At 33.0% G+C, this 17,324-nt stretch overlaps 1 protein-coding gene across 9 annotated transcripts in view; it reads right to left on the bottom strand.

The window, feature by feature from the left end:
* The window catches only part of MINAR1 (membrane integral NOTCH2 associated receptor 1), a 42,709-nt gene that overhangs the window by 18,709 nt on the left and 6,676 nt on the right, over window positions 1-17,324 (bottom strand). For 4 of the 9 annotated variants that reach the window (XM_074295222.1, XM_074295215.1, XM_074295214.1 and 1 more), the window contains exons 2-3: window positions 17,117-17,314; window positions 16,650-16,833 (exon numbers count right to left, since the gene is read on the bottom strand). The exons of 2 other annotated variants lie outside the window; for them this stretch is intronic. The gene's annotated coding sequence lies outside the window, so the exon portion shown is untranslated. The remainder of the gene's footprint in view (window positions 1-16,649; window positions 16,834-17,116; window positions 17,315-17,324) is intronic. 3 more of the 9 variants (XM_074295217.1, XM_074295218.1, XM_074295219.1) reach the window with 3 other exon arrangements.

The following is a 17,324-nucleotide window of genomic DNA, read 5'->3' as shown; positions in this document are numbered from 1 at the left end:
ATTGATTTTTTTTTTCTACTCAAAAGCAAGATTTTATTTTTATCCCTAATGAATTTCATTTTCTTAGATTTATGCCCAATGCTTTAGCATATTTTGGAATACTGATTATTATCCAGTGTATTCCCTATCCTTACTAGCTTTGTGTCATTTGCAAATTTGATGAGAATTTCATCTATGACTTTATCCAAATAATCGATAAAATGTTAAATTGCAAATGGTCAAACACAAACAACTCAACTACTCTATATGAAAATTTTCCATGTTGCTCTTGAATCATTAATAATACTTTTTAAATTCAGCAATATAACTAGTTATGAATCCACCTAGTTTATTCCATATCTTTCCATCTTCTTGACAAGAAGAATATGAGACACTTTGTCAAAAGATTTGCTAAAACCTAGATTAATTTTATTCAAGCAATCCTTGAATTAACATCTACTTGGCAAGTAATACTATTAAAAAATGAAGAAGAAATGAAGTTACTCATGTGACCTTGATCAAATAATGCTGGCTCTTTAAAGTCAATGATTCTCTCTCTAGAATTTTTTCCAGGAATTGAAGTTAAGTCCACTGGTCCATACTTTGTAGATTCTAGTCTCTCCTTTTGTTGAAATTGTGACATTAATCCCTTTCCAATCTTATTGTAGATTTCTCATTTTCTATCATCTTTCAAATACCAGTGATAATGACTCAGCAATCACATCCACCATTGCTTTTTGTTGGCTTGTTTTGTTTTTTTTCAAGACCCAAGCATGTAGTTCATCTGGGCTAGTTAACAGATTAATAATCAAAGATTACTACATATTCTTTCATAATATTCTTCCTTCTATTCAATACCAGCTACCTATTACTCAGTTTTGTTATGCTGTTTCTAGTTTAAAGGTTGGTTTTCTTTGCAGAAAAAATATGAAATAAGAATTGAGCAGCAATGCTGTCTGTTTCTTGTCAGTTATTATTGTTTTATCCCCATCCCCATGGTCAGCAAAGGTCCTATCTCTTCCTCCTTCCCTCCCCTCCCATATACTAAAAACTTTCTTTGTTGACCTTTGCTTCCTCACTAGCTTCAGCTCATTCTTAGTATTCCTGACACTCTTTCAAGCCTTTATCAAAATTTCTTATTCAACTTCTATAAGGCAATCTTGCTGCCATCTTCTGTACATTTGTTCTTTTTATTTATTTAAATGCAAATTGGTTGGTTGGATAAATTAGATTATCTCTGCAATCCTTTCTTATACTAATGCTTCATTTTCTTAAAGACTGTAACTGAAGAGATCCTTCTAGGCAAGTATTATATAGTAGGGTTTAATTCCAGTTAAAAAGGAATGCTAGGGTTTCAAAGACAAATGAAGCACAGTGGTGCCTTATATAGTAGGAAAAGATAGAACATGTGTCTGACTCTAGTCAGTTTTATTTTAAGGGTGAAATATGTGGAGGTCAGTAGTACAATCTCCAAAAAAGGGAGAAAAGAATATTTCTTCTTGTGTCATGATATACAGCTAGGAACCACTAAACATACACAATGGCTTTTTGTCTCTCATTTGTAGGATGGGATAAAAAATTCCCTCTTAATCAAAACAAATATGTCACTGAATGAGTGAGAGATACAGCAAATTAACTCTAGCAAATCAAAGAATGTTCTAATAAGAAACAGAACTTAGAGACTATCAATTTAATTCTGTCATTTGACATGAAACAGAACCAAGGCTCAAAGAAGTAATGTGACTTGTTCTAACATCACACAGGTGACTTAGACATAAGTAAAATTTGTTCCCAGGTCCTCTTTATACTATACTAACCTATCTATTTGAAAGATAAGAACTTTGATTTTTTTTTCCTATGTAACATACATAAAATAAAATTTATTTTTATCACATAAATGTATGTTAACTGGAATGAAGTAGGGGAAAAATCTCAAGTGAAACCTGAGTCCATTCTTATAATTCAGATACCTAAATTTTTTTAAAAATACATTTTTCTTGTTAGACATTTAGGATTATTTTTTAAATTTTGTAGATTTTCTAAATGCTTCTGAAAATTTCCAGATGCAAACAATTTCAGTTAGATGATCAAAAGTGAATATTGGGGAGTTACATAGAAAAAAATCAAACTTCTTGACTTTCAAAAGGGATGATATAAAGAAGATCCTGGAGTGAATTCTGTCTATGCTGTTTACTACCTGTATAATCTTAGAGTAAGCCATATTACTGCTCTGGGTCTCAATTCCTTCATCTGTAAAATGACAGAATTGAATTGATGGTCTCTAAGTAGTAGCTTGGCTCTGTAGATAATTGGATTTGACTGACCCTGGACAAGCAAGGCATTTAACATTTTTGTGTCTCAGTTTCCAGCTAAGGGTTGGACTAGGTCACCTTTATGGTTATTTAAGATCTAAAACAGATGAAAGAAGATGAAATAACTAAACTCCCTTAATAGAACAACTCTAGTGACTTTCTATGTGTAGCATCAGGTATAATCTATTTAACCTTTGAAATTCTAACAAATCAGGTCCTAATCAGACGTTTAAGCCTCATTGAGCATTAAATCCTTTCCCTTATTTTGACATATGGTCAAATTAGCCTTCCCTTTCTTCTTCACATACAACACTCCAAAACTTTATACTTTTTTTTTACAAGCCTCCTCCTTTCAGAATTCTTCCCCTACTTTAAGATGCAGATCAAGAACCATCTTTTGAATTAAATTTTTACTGATCGCCCCCAACTTATACTCCTTTCTTTCCCAAACTATCTTGTATTTAGTAACTTCATAAAAATTTGTTTTTTTTGTCAACTTTATATTTATGTTGCATATATTTGCATATGAGCTTATTACTTTTCCCATTAGAATATGAGCTCTTTGTAATAGGTATTGTTTGATTTTTTTTTTTGTATCCCTAGCATTTAATAGTGTTTTGCACATAGTAGATACTTATAAAGATTGTTGGCTAGTTGATTGATTAATTGCAGTTGAAATGAAAAGGTATGAACATGAGAGATACTATCATGGTTAATTGAAGATATAATTGTAGGAAAAGTAAGGAAGAAGGAAAAATATCAAATGACTCTAATTTGGGTAACTGTGAGTATAGGGATGCCATCACCAGATACAGGGAAGGTGAAAGTTTTTTTAAAAAATGAGCTAACTTTTACTTTACTGTAATGGACTCCTAAGAGGCAGCTACAATAGAGTGGATAGAAAACTAAACTTGAAGTCAGGTAGATGTGCATTCAAGTCTTGGCCCTGATATAAAATGATTGGGTACTCTGGGTGACTCATTAAGCCTTTCAGCCTGCCCAAGCCACTCTATAAAACTAAAATGTAGATTGAATGCCATCTAAATTGGTAAAAGTAATTTTTTCCTCATTGGAAATGTCATGAAAACACAGATCCAGAGAAAAACAACACAGATAGATAGATAGATAGATAGATAGATAGATAGATAGATAGATAGACAGATAGATAGAAAGAAGATAGAAAGATAGAAAGAATTAGAGAGAACTAGGTGGGCAAGTAGGTAGGACAGCAGATAAAGCATTAACTAAATGCTTACTATTTTCATGCATTGTACTAAGTGCAGGAGTTGCTAATAAAATCAAGTAAGATAACATTTAACTTTAATGAGCTTTCATTCTAATGAGGGAAGACTAAAGAGCAACTGATATCAACACTACTTTCTCATATAAAAATAAATGGAAAAGTCTTATTTATGTTTTGCTGCAAAGGCTAAGCATCTATTTTTTAAAAGGATATTTCTTAATTAATAGTTATTCATGAATCAATTAAAGTTTATTTGAATGTTTAGGCTTGCATTCTGCATCAAAAATCCAGGCACTGTCAATTTGATGCTCCAAATGGAAGGACAAGCTCTTATATTAATCAGAAACTGAGTCCCTTTTATGATATTATTGTAAGACAATCATCAATCATCATCAATCATCAATCAATCAATAGACATATTAAAGGTTTGTTCCTCTTTTTCCAGTAACTGTTGGAATTACTGAGAACACACACACACACCCATCACACACACAATACAAAAAGGATCTTTACCTTCAGAGAAATTATATTCTAATTGAGGAGATGACATGTACATCAACGAAAATATACAATTTATACATAAAGAATAGAGTCTTAAATTCACTAATAATCTTTCTATAGATAATAGTCAGTGTTTAATCTTTGGCCACTTTTGTTTATTCCAGAGAAGTCAGTTAACCATTCCCAACCTCAGTTTCCTTACCAATAAAATGAAGGGACTGAATGACAGCAGGGATTATTAATTTTTTTATTATCTACCCTATGGCAATCTGGTGAAGCTTATGAACCCCTTCTCATATAACTGTTTATTGACTATGATAATTGAAGAAAAAGCTAAATTTCAGTAGACATTAGTGAAAACAAAGATGAAACTTTATTTTCATCCTAGGTCTCTGTAATCTATCTATGGATCCCAGGGTCCAAGTTAGGAACCTATGAATTAAAATATCTCTAAGTCTTTTCCAATTATAATTTATTTTGATTACATGATAGGTAGGCAGTGTAGCCTAGTAAAGGGAGTGTGAGATAAAGAGTCATAAAGATTTGAATCTCAATTCTGTTCTTTGTGTGATCACAAGTGATTTACTTCATTACTCAGGCCTTCAATAACAATCTGTAAAATGAAGATAGTGCAATTAAAAGTTAAGGTCCTTTCCAACTCAACATTGTTTGAGTTGTATTCCACTTAAAATATATTTGCATCAATTAATAGCTCTAAAACATTATAAAATCATCCTTACCTGATAACCCTTCATGATAAGAAAAATCAAAACCCTCATAAGAACTGCAGCAGGGACTTCACTGCATCCCTTCACTGCATCAATACCAGGGGTACTGCCTGCTGGCAGAAAGTACGGGAGCTGGACAGCTGCCAACCGTTAAGGAGGGCAAATTGTTTGAAATGATCCTTACTGCAAAAAGTATCATTTGGTCCCTGACTTGTTAATGTTGTTACTCTTGAAAGGCAGACTCACTTACCTCTCTGAGAACCAGCAAATCTCAGCCTCTTTCCATACAGCACTAAATATGTCTAGTCTGTTAATATTCTTTTCAGTTCCCTAAATACTTTGCTTCAGGCTAGTGATTGTTTAGAGTCATTAGATGGTGTAGTAAATAGAGTGCCAGCCCTAGAGTCAGGAAGACTTATATTACTGAATTCAAATGTGGCCTCACTTGTAAGCTGTATGACCCTGGGCAAGTCATTCAACTGTTTCAGTTTCCACAACTATAAATGAATTGGAAAAGAAAATGACAAACGACTCCATATCTTTGCTGAGCAAACACTAAATGAAGTCATGAAGAGTTGGACACAACGGAACAACAAATAACTATTCAAAAGTGGACTGCCTAAAATGAGGCTATCCATAATCTCTCCTTGTGTCACTCTTGGTTGACACCAAATTAAAAGTATGCTTATAGTGCTATTTGAAGGGAAGACTAAAAATCTAAAAAAAAATCCTATCAGGTATTAATAAGAGAAATGCTGGTGTTTAATGAGTATACATTACATGAAAAAGTCTTAAACTCTTTAAAAATAATTTTGATGAGTGTATTTCAGTATAACTGAGTTCCTTTATTAGAATGTTATTATGTGTATGTGTGTGTGTGTGTTTGTGTGTGTGTGTGTGTGTGTGTGTGTGTGTGTGTGTGTGTTTTGTCATGAGTTTAAAACAGCATTTGGAGAAATGCTCCAAAAGCTTCACTAGAGGCCCAAAGGGGACCAGGACACACAAAATGATTGAGAACCATTGACTTAAGTGATAGAAAGTATTTGACCAACAACAAAAAAAGCAAAATGAAACATCTGTCTTTTATAAGGATGGTGGAAAACAAGATAATACAGGTGTGCCTTCTTTTTGTTTTTGGCTTTTTAAGGGCAGTGACCATGGCTAATATTTATTTTTTTAAAAATATATTACATACAGAAAGAATTTTCAATTATCTTATCCCTCCCCTTACCCATCTCAAGTCATTTGAGAGCCTTGGGACTCTACTAATCTCATGGGAAGCCTCTTAATATATTTCTTATTTTACCTTGGTCTAAACCTCAGAATGAATTTGATTTACACTTTCAGAGATAACCTAGCATTTTCAATTTCATGTGACAAGCAGTTGTGAAATGCCTAATATATTCCAGACATGTGCTAAGGTAATGGTCATATAAAGACAAAAATTAAAACTTTTAATTTTGTGAAATGAAATCCACATTCATATAAGTCTTACCAGACTTTTCTGAAATCAGCCTTATACGAAAGGATGCTAAGTCAAGTGAGCAGAATTAGGAGAACACTGTACACAGTTATAACAAGATTGTTTGATGATCAAGTATGATTGAATTAGTTCTTTTCAGCAATATAGTGATAAAAGATATAGGATGGAAAATGTCATTCACATCCAGAAAGAAAATACAGTCAAATATATATATTAGAGATAGGCCTAGAACCCAGCTCTCCCTGACTTTGAGTCTAGCTCCTATCTTCTACTACTACTATCACTTCTTAGTTCATCAAACCTAAAAAAGTGAGAAGAAATTTAAAAAATCATTGCTGACTCAAGCAAGATGATTATTTAAATGATCATTTCTCTGTCCGCAGGGATGAGAGCAGAGAGTATGTGTTTATACATCTACAAATGATTTATTCCTTTTATCTAACAAACTCATAAGGAGCATTTACATCTGCCTCATGGGTTTTAAAGCATGTTTTCTAAACCCTGAATCAAGATTTATTGAATATTTCAGTCAAATCATAAGCAGGGAAAGAGATCAACACTTCTTGATGCACAGAAAACCAGGAGTTTTTTGTTTGTTTGTTTGTTTGTTTGTTTGTTTTTGTTTGTTTGTTTTGTTTTTTCCAAAGACTCAATTCATCATGTGATAGATTTCTATTTCTAAATTATCAAAATCGGGGCAATAGGTATTATATATCAGCATGTGGTGTAGCAATATCTTGTGTGTGTGTGTGTGTGTGTGTGTGTGTGTGTGTGTGTATGTGTGTGAGTGTGTGTATGTGTATAAATCCCTGTAATGGCTTTCAGAGAATGAATCCAGATAATGCTAAAAAAAAAATAAAAAATTGGCTGGTTAATTAATGGCCATCTCTCTTACTGACTGTGAAAAGATATTTGGAATAAATATCATTAGCAGGATGACAATAGATCTTGATAGCAACCATGCAGAATGGTTATCCTACTTTGGATTTTTGGGAAAGAAACCCAAGAATTTTCTATCAACAAAAAGGATATGTGTATCATATCATTCTAGCTTAGAGAAGCATTGAAAGGATGTAGTTGTTTCTAGGGTAGACTAAAGCTAGAAATTTCGTACTGAAGGTACTATGCAGAAGATGCAGATGTGCAGAAGAATTTTTTCTTTCTTTTTCTTTCTTCCTTCCTTTCTTTTTCTTTCTATCTTTCTTTATGTCTTTCTTTCTTTCTTCTTTTTGATGAGACAATTGGGGTTAAGTAATTTGCCCAGGATCACATAGCTGGGAAATGTTATGTGTCTGAGACCACATTTGAACTCAGATCCTCCTGACTTCAGGGCTGGTGCTCTATCCACTGTTCCACCTAGCTACTCCAGAATTTTATTTCTTAGTAGAGATAAAAAAATTATAAGAAGAAAAATTTAATAGTTTTCCTTTGAAATAATTTTTTCATCCTATCTCTTTTCTTTGCAATGTAGAAAATAAAATGTATCACAGCAATTAATAAAGCTAGTGCTTTGAGGTCCACTTAAATTCTGGTCTTTGTATTGTTAAGTGGGTGGTACCCTTCCTAGGTTAATAGGATTAGCAAAGTAGTCACTATGGATAGGGAATTAGACCTGAGTTCAAAAATGGCTTGCCCATTCTCCAATTGATAAATGGTCAAAGGATATGAACAGACAATTTTCAGATGATGAAATTGAAATTATTTCCACTCGTATGAAAGAATGTTCCAAATCACTATTGATCAGAGAAATGAAAATTAAGACAACTCTGAGATATCATTACACACCTGTCAGATTGGCTAAGATGACAGGAACAAATAATGATGAATGTTGGAGGGGATGTGGGAAAACTGGGACACTAACACATTGTTGGTGGAGTTGTGAAAGAATCCAACCATTCTGGAAAGCAATCTGGAATTATGCCCAAAAAGTTATCAAAATGTGCATACCCTTTGACCCAGCATTGCTACTCCTGGGCTTATATCCCAAGTAAATACTAAAGAAGGGAAAGGGACCTGTATGTGCCAAAAGTTTGTGGCAGCCCTGTTGTAGTGGCTAGAAGCTGGAAAATGAATGGATGTCCATCAATTGGAGAATGGTTGGGTAAATTGTGGTATATGAATGTTATGGAATATTATTGTTCTGTAAGAAATGACCAACAGGAGGAATATAGAAAGGCTTGGAGAGACTTATATCAACTGATGCTGAGTGAAATGAGCAGAACTAGGAGATCATTATACACTTCAACAATGATACTGTATGAGGATGTATTCTGATGGAAGTGGATATCTTCAACATAGAGAAGAGCTAATCAAATTCCATTTGATCAATGATGGACAGAATCAGCTACATCCATAAAAGGAACACTGGGAAATGAGTATAAACTGTGAGCACTGTTTTGTTTTGTTTTGTTTTGTTTTTCTTCCCAGATTATTTTTGCTTCTGAATACAATCCTTCCTTTGCAACAACAACAACAACAAAATTCAGGTCTGCACATATATATTGTACCTAGTATATACTATAAGATATTTAATACGTATGGGAATCCCTGCCATCTAGGGGAGGGGGTGGAGGGAAGGAGGGGAAAAATTTGGAACAGAAGGGAGTACAAGGGATAATGTTGTAAAAAATTTACCTATGAATATGTACTGTCAAGGAAAATGTTATAATTATAAAAATTAATTAAAAAATAAACTAAAAAAATGGCTTGCTTTATCATCCTAGACAAACCACTTGACCTTCCTCAGACTCAGTTTTCTCATCCATAAAATAGATACAATAAAAGTACCTGCTTTCAAAGATGGGTATGTGGTTACAATTAGATCTTATTTGTAGTGTGCTTTGCAAACTTAAAGCATTATAAAAATGTTACTTAATAGGTGAAACAGTAGATAAAGTGTAGGGCTTTGATTCAAACATATTTGAGTTTGAATCATGCCTCAGATATAGTTGTATGATCCTGAGAAAATAAATTAATTTCTGTTTGTCTCAGTTTCCCCATCTGGAAAATGGGGATAATAGCACCTATGTAACAAGGTTTTTATGAGGATCAATTGAGTTAACATCTATAAAGCACTTTGAAAACCTTAAAATGCTGTATAAGTGCTTATTTTATCATCATTGTTATAATTTAGCTTTAGAGATCATCTAATTCAAACTTTTATTTTACAGTAAAGCAAACTGAGACTCTGTGAAGCCAAGGTTCTTAGTCTTTTTGGTATCATGAATCTCTTTGGTAGTCAGGAGAGGTAAAGTTCAGAACATGTAGAAGCTAGCAGAGAACACTAAAAATACTACACATTAGAAAAGAAGAAAGAAAAGGCAAAATATTATGCTCAGTTTATCAAGAATGATGATAAAACACGAGGGAATGAAGGTAAAACTGCTCATTTTATTTTGGTTTCATCTTCTCTGCCAAGGAAAGTGATTTTTGGACTAGAAGGACAGAATAAAATGGTTAATAAGGAATTAATATCCAAGATAAATAGAAAGAGTGAGAAAGCAGTTGCATCTGAGGAGCTCAAATCTCAAGTCCCAAGTGAACTACATTTTCAGATACTAAAAAGGGTAATAAATTGAATTGCAGTCACTATCAGTGACCTTTAAATTATTATGAAAACAGAGCAGATACTGCAGAACTGAAGAAAGGAAAATGTCTTCTTTTCTAAAAAATAAAAAAAAGGGGGCAGCTAGGTGGCACAGTGGATAGAGCACCAGCCCTGAAGTCAGAGGACCTGAGTTCAAATGTGGTCTCAGATACTTAACACTTCCTAACTGTGTGACCCTGGGCAAATCACTTAACCCCAATTGCCTTAGCAATAAAATAAAATAAAATAAAAATAAAAAAGAAGAAAGAGAAGAAGGAGAATTTGGCAAATTCTTGGCAATTGTTGACATAATCATAGAAATATCTTAAATGAATAAGAGGTAGCATGGAGTAAAAGATAGAAAACACTTAAAAGGCAGGAAGAACTAAATTCAAATACTACTTCTGTCTACAGATCATGTAACCCTGGTAAAGTGAGTACCTTTAATTAATGCTCTAGGCAACTATCTAAGGTTCTAAGTTATGCAAGTATCAACTTGCATTGGTAGAGGGATTTTCCTCACTGGGGAGCTCCTTATAATAATAAAACTTTAGGGGCAGCTAGATGTTATGGTAGGTAGAGTATTAGCCCTGAAGTTAGGAAAACCTGAATTCAAATATAACCTTAGACACAAGACTTCCCAGCTACACAACCCTGGGCAAGTCACTTAACCCCCAATTGCCTCAGCAAAATACTACTACTAATAATAATAATGAAATTTAAAATTTAAAAATGTTTTAAATGACAAGTGAGGTTCTTATGCACAATATTAAAATGATGGTTAATGAGAACCTAGAAAAGAAAGAGCCACCATGGTTTCAAGAGCATACCATGCCAGATTTACCTTATTTCTTTGGAGGAGTTAGGGTACTAGATTAGTAGAGCAAAGAAATATTTTATGTATTTTTTCAAAGCCTCTCATGTTATTCTCTTGGATAAGATGAAGAGATATTGACTTGATAGAATCATTGCATAGTTTTGGAACTGGTTGGACATCCAGACTCCAAAAATAATAATAATAATGGTTCTGTGACAATTTCAAAGGAAATCTCTAGTGGACTGCAGTAAGGATGTATGCTAATTTACAGTTCCATAAATTATTTGATAAAGGCAGAGATGATGGCATATTTAGCAAAATTGCAGATGCAAAGCTGTGAGGAATTGTTGATGCATTGAATGACATATTCAGGACTTGAAAAGACCTTGACAGGCTTGAATCTAATCTTGATTAGGTCAAATCTAATAAGATGAAATTCAATAGGAAGAAATGTCAAGTCTTATACTTGGGTTAAAAAAATAAACTTCACAAGTACAAGATATATGGTAGGCATTGATTATAGGTGATCCATTGGAAAAAAGATGAGAAATTAATAGAAGCTTAATGCATTAATAGTGTGACATGACAGTCCCAAAAGCTACAATAATCAAGTTGTAGAAGCACAATATCATAGAGTTCAGTCTTGTACTATTCCATGATCAGAATGCATCAGAAATACTGTGTTTAGTTATGTTCTTCACATTGGAAGAAAGACACTCACTAATTAGCTGGGAAGCATCCAGAACAGGGCATGAAGGATAGCGAAAGACCTAAAGTTCATGATATATAAGTTGCAGCAACTAAGGATGTTTAGCCTAAATAAGAGAAGACTTGGATGAAGTGGGGTTCATCGCTATAGTTAAATATTCAAAGTTCTGTATTATGGAGGAGGGAATAGGCTTGCTCCATTTAGCCTTGATGGAAAGACCTAGGAACAATGGGGAGCAACTGTAAAGAGAAATTTTAAGCTTGACACAAAGGGGAAAAAAACTTCCTAAAAATTTTAGCTATCCAAAAATCTATATTTAGTAAATAAAAAAGTCATCAATAATATTTAAAAGTAAATTAGATAATTTTCACTTGTGTATAGTACCAACTCTTAAAATTTAACATGAAACAAAACAAAACAAGCCTCTTATCTTTGTTTACAAACCAACACCTCTTCATTCCTCAGGAGGTAGTAGATCTCCTTTCATTGGACTTCTGAAGAAAAACCTGGATGACATTTCTTGGATACAAGAAGTATTACAGAATATTTCAGTGATTATTCTCCGGTGTTATGACCACATACATCATAATCTTATGTCATGAATTCAAGGATCCTGTCAAATTCTATAGTTGGTATTAGAGGAATGCTTGTTGAACTTCTAGAAAAAAAGATGATTACAAAGAACCTGATAAGATGATTTGTTATTCAGATATAGATCAGAGGTTTTTCAATTTCTGAGATCATTTCCAAATCCGTGATGCTTGCCTACAATTCAGATTAGTAAAGTCAGCTAAAATTTAGTATTTTGAGTGAGGGCCTCTTGGGGAAAAAGAAAGTAGAATTACAACTAGCCCTACTTAAAATCACAAAAATAACAAAAAGTAATTTCTGTAGAGGAGAGTTAAAGATTTTTTCATAACTGCTTAGATACACAGGATGGCATTCAGTGGAAACGAGCATTTCCAAGATGGTGAAACCATTTTTCCAGCTGGATGCCATTCATTTCTTTTGGATCCACAAAAAGGATCTTTTTAAAAATCAAAATAATTTTATTATCTGCCTAGCATGAATGAGTATGAGTGGTTGTATATGTACACCTATTTGCAGGGCTTATTATTTTTTCTCATATTCACTATTGGAGTCTTACACCAAGTATTTTAGAAAAGAAATTTCATTATTAGTCTCTTCCATTGATCTCTGGGCTTCCTAACTGATTTGTGAAAACAATGTTTTCTGGCTTCTATTTTTTTACAACAAGCAAAAAAGTAATCAGTCTATATAAAATCTTTTTTTTTCTTATCTTAAGATATGGGGGGGTGGGAATGAGGCTTTGGTGGGAAAAATATTGGAAAGAAAATGACAGCTCGTTAATTGCAGAATGGCTAGGAAAATATCTGGGATATGAATCTAATGGGATGTCATTATGCTATAAGAAATAAATTGCAACATTTAGGGAAATATGGAAAAACTTATATGAAGTGATATAAACTGAATAAAGTTAATATGATAAATAACCATCACATCAATGTAGATAAAAACAACACTAAGAGGCAGCTGGACACAGATGAAATACAATGACTTGTCTTGATTCTAGTGAATGGATGATGAAACACACAATTTTTCCTTTTGGTAGAAATATGGTAGACTAGGTATGCAGAATGTCACATACACTCTCAAAGTTGGTCATCATGCTATGAGGTTTTGCTTAATTATTTTTCCTGTACAAAGAAGAGTCATTTATTTATTATGGCAGGAGAGAACAAATAATAAAATGACTTAAAAGATAAAAAAAATCATTGAAAACTTTAAAAATAAGGAGAAGATAAAGGTTGCTTAAATCATAGCACATTTATACAGATTACTCTACAATCTTTGTTTCTTCTACATATCTTCTCAGCTTCTATCTAGTTCCATATTTCTACCCATCCTATATGAAATCTCTTGGATGTTGCCAACCCTAGAATTTAACATGAAACAAAACAGAACAAGCATCATATCTTTCCCCACAAACTGATACCTTACTTCTGATAGCCATTAATAGAGTAGGCTGATTTATCTTGTATTTCATGCATCTTATGCATCATTGGACCATTCTTCTTTTAGTGCTAGACCACTGCTAGTCATCCTCCCTCCTCTAGCCTACAGTTTCTTGGCTTTTTTTGAATTATTCCCTAGTTTTTTTATACAGTCATGTTCAATATTCCTAATTAAACTACAATTCCATAGGACTAGGATATAGATGGGAGCTGCTGGACAACAGATAGGTCCTATATTCTTTTTGTTGTTGTTTAATCATTTCTGTTATATTCAACTCTCCATGATTCCATTTGAGTTTTTTTTGAAAAAAATATTGGAGTAATTTGCCATTTTCTTCTCCAGATCATTTCATAGATTTGGAAATTGAGGAAAACAAAGTAAAGTGATATGCCAAAGGTCACACAGCCATATTTGAATTCAAGAAGATAAGACTCTCTGATTTCAGACCTAGCATTCCATTCACTGAGCCATCTAACTGCCTTATTATAATCTTTAATTTCTCTTATATAGCAGCATTTATATCATATTTTAGAATCATATTAGTCAGATCCATAAGACTCTCTCAAAATTAACTACCAGTTTTATAGATGAGGAAACTAAGTGACTTGTCCACAGTCATACAACTAGTAGATATCAGAGTTTGAATTTGAACCTACATATTGATTCCACATTTAACTATCCATTAAGCAAGGTTTCCTATCAAAGTAGAAAAAAGTGCAATTTTAGAATACAAGTCACCAATCTGCCATTGAGAATCTATGCAAACATATCCTCTGAATATCATTTTTACTACTTCTTTCTCTCACCTCCACCCTAACTATCTACAACACAAAATTAAAGTGAACAAATTCATAATGGATCTTTATGTCAAAGAATTGACCAAATTCACTTTGTAAATTGTTTTCTGATATTTTCTATACATCACATTATGTTATTATGCATAAAAGTTACTTAGTATAAATATGTGCCAGGATATATATTTTTCTTTTTCATTCTTCCCTCCCCATTTTCATTTTTACCCATTTTCTTCCTCCCTCTCTCCCTTTCTTCCTTTCTTCCTTCCTTCCTTCCTTCCTTCCTTCCTTCCTTCCTTCCTTCTATCCTTCCTTCCTCCCCTCTTTCCTTCCTTCCTCCCCTTCTTTTCTTTCTTGGAATGTACCACTGAGGAATTTTGATGCAGAATTATTGTTATTTCAGTTTTGTTCATAACAGTGCTTGCTACAATAAAAATTACTTGGCTTATAGATCAATCATCACTTTGAAGCACTTAATTCCAATACTGAGCTTAAAAAATGTGGATCTAATAATTTAGACATTTTTCTGTACAATCTCTAATTGAAGTTCAAAATAGGTAGATTCTGCTTCTCCGTGTAATACAACTGTCTCAAAAGATGCCTCAAATCCTATCTCCTACAGAAGGCTTTTCCTTATTTTTCTAATTAGTAAAAACATGCCATTTCTAACCTAACTATTTTTCTTCATATATATTATGAAATTGGTTAGCTACATACATACTGTTTTCTTTCAAAGGAAATATAAGTTACTTGAGAACAGGGACTATTTCATTTTTATCTTTTATCTTATTATTTCCTTGCATGTGGTAGACAATTATTAATACTTGTTAAATTGCAATGAGTTAAAATGTTATCTCATGACTGAGATATGATAACAATTCTGTTAGAGGGTATATAAGAAGCATCTATTTGACCAACATTTCTACATCTTTTGAATATAGCTAATAAATAGAAAAGTCAGGAATTAAATCTTAGTCTTCTGACTCCAAGGCTAATTCTCCTTCCCCTACAATGCATTAAATGTTATGTTATCAATTGAATCCTACAAAAAGACTCATGGCACTCACTACAGCTTGACACATTTCTCCTAGAATTTAGGATGAGAAGAAAGCCTCATGAAGAACTTGTCGACATTATTTTCTCAGAAAAGGAGTACTAAATAACTTATTTTCCATTTTGTCACAATTATCATGAAACTAATGAAAATTCCATTATATCTTTGGATATAAAAGTTAATCTATCTAATGTGTCAAATGTCTTCAATTTCTTTTCTCCAGTTAACTTTGCATATATAATTTTTAAAAATTATATTATTACATAGTGTATTCAGTTTTATAAACCGTTTTAAATGCTTTTTTAAAAAATTAAGTAGGATATAAATCCTAAATAAACAAATTGCTTCTTTTAATCAGAAACATGTCTATCCACAAGGGCTTAAAAGACAAATTCTAAATATACCTGAGAGCTAAAGACTACTTTAAAAAGGAACTAGAGTTTGAGAACTTGGCACTCTGAGAAAAATCAACATATGGCTAATTGCCTTTATTTTTCAATTAAAAACAAAAATAATTTTAATTTATGCCTTTTCCTATTAAAATTATTTTTCCAATGTATTTTCTATTTAATTCCTCTTTGTAATAAAGAAAGTTTTGAGTAAGATCCAGTAGTCAAAAATTGCATCTGACAATATTGGCAAAATCACTCACCTCTAGTTTTCTAACTCATTATCTAACTCACTAATTCGCTTTCTTTTTTTCTGATATGAAAGGGGTCATTGTAATTGTAATTACTCTTAGTTTGGCAGAATTTTGGTCTTCTTTTTGCTACATTAGTGTAATCATATCTTTTGTACTCTTGGATATATTATTCTCTTTGTACTATAAATCTTAGCTTTTCTAGTTTATATAAATTTTCCTAGGTTTCTCAAAATTTCTGATATTCATTTCACATGATACTTTCTTTTAGTTATACTTCAATCACCCAGCTGAAAGTTAGGCCTCAAGTTTGTTTCTTTGTTTTTTGGAGAGAAATAGACATATTTCATTAGTTCCAGCGAGGGAAACTCCCTCTACCAACATAGATTAGCAACTGCTCTGTAGCTTAGAGTCTCAGAAAGATAACTGGGACACAGAGAGGTTAAATGCCCTGCCCAGGGTCACACAACTAGTAGGTGTAAAAGGTAGGACTTGAACTCAGATCTTCCTGCCTCTCTATTCATTTTTCGCATTACCTTTCAACAGGCTTTGATTTACTCATCATTTAAATGAAGAGATTGGACAAGGCAATCAATCTCTACAGTTCCTTTCAGCTCTCAAACCCAGTGATTCTATTCTTTAAATGTCACTGAAAATGCTCACTAATGCATAGTCATTGTTCAAATTCTATTTTAAAATTTAAATGAGTGAAGACTTGTGCCTGCCAAAAAGAAAAAAAAAAACTTATTAATATTATCACCCTTACCAGGTTGATTGTGCATCAGCAGTCAGCCAATAGGAAAAATGCAGCCCAGATTTTGCCATCTTGACCTGGTCATTACTGTCACTACCATAGTAGATAATAAAAACAGGAAAAGACTGCTGAGCATAAGTCACACATTCTTTTGTTCTTCACAGATTCAGGAATATTACCAAGTCCATGGGACCTGCTTCAGATAAGAAGGAATGAAAGAGCTTGCTTCAAACTCCCTGCTATAGTGCAGATATATTCTGCAGTGCCCAAATTAGTCTTAATATTCAGATAGACAAGAGAATGTTGACAACAGTTAAATAAATGCTCACATTAACTCAGATTTAAGACAAGATGCATATGACACTTGGCTTGATTACCAACAGAATTATTTGGATTTCACAATGAATTTGAGATGATTTATTAAATTGGAAAATGAATTAATACAGTATAAATGAAGAATTTATATATAGTTCTCTTACCCAAAAGCAAGAGAGGGAGATGATCATAGACCCATAGAATGTTAGCGCTGGAAGGGAACTCTGAGAACATACAGTCCAACCCCTGAAAATATGGGAGAGGAGAGAGAAGTGAAGGAACTTGCCCACAGTCACCCAGATGAATTGTGGCAGAACCAGGAATAGAAATCCACTCTCCTGACTCTCAGTCCAGTGGAATATCTGAAAGATA

The sequence above is a fragment of the Sminthopsis crassicaudata genome, chromosome 2, assembly GCF_048593235.1.
Source record: "Sminthopsis crassicaudata isolate SCR6 chromosome 2, ASM4859323v1, whole genome shotgun sequence".
NCBI classification, from domain to species: Eukaryota; Metazoa; Chordata; class Mammalia; order Dasyuromorphia; family Dasyuridae; genus Sminthopsis; species Sminthopsis crassicaudata.
This window is presented reverse-complemented; position numbering and strand designations above follow the sequence as displayed.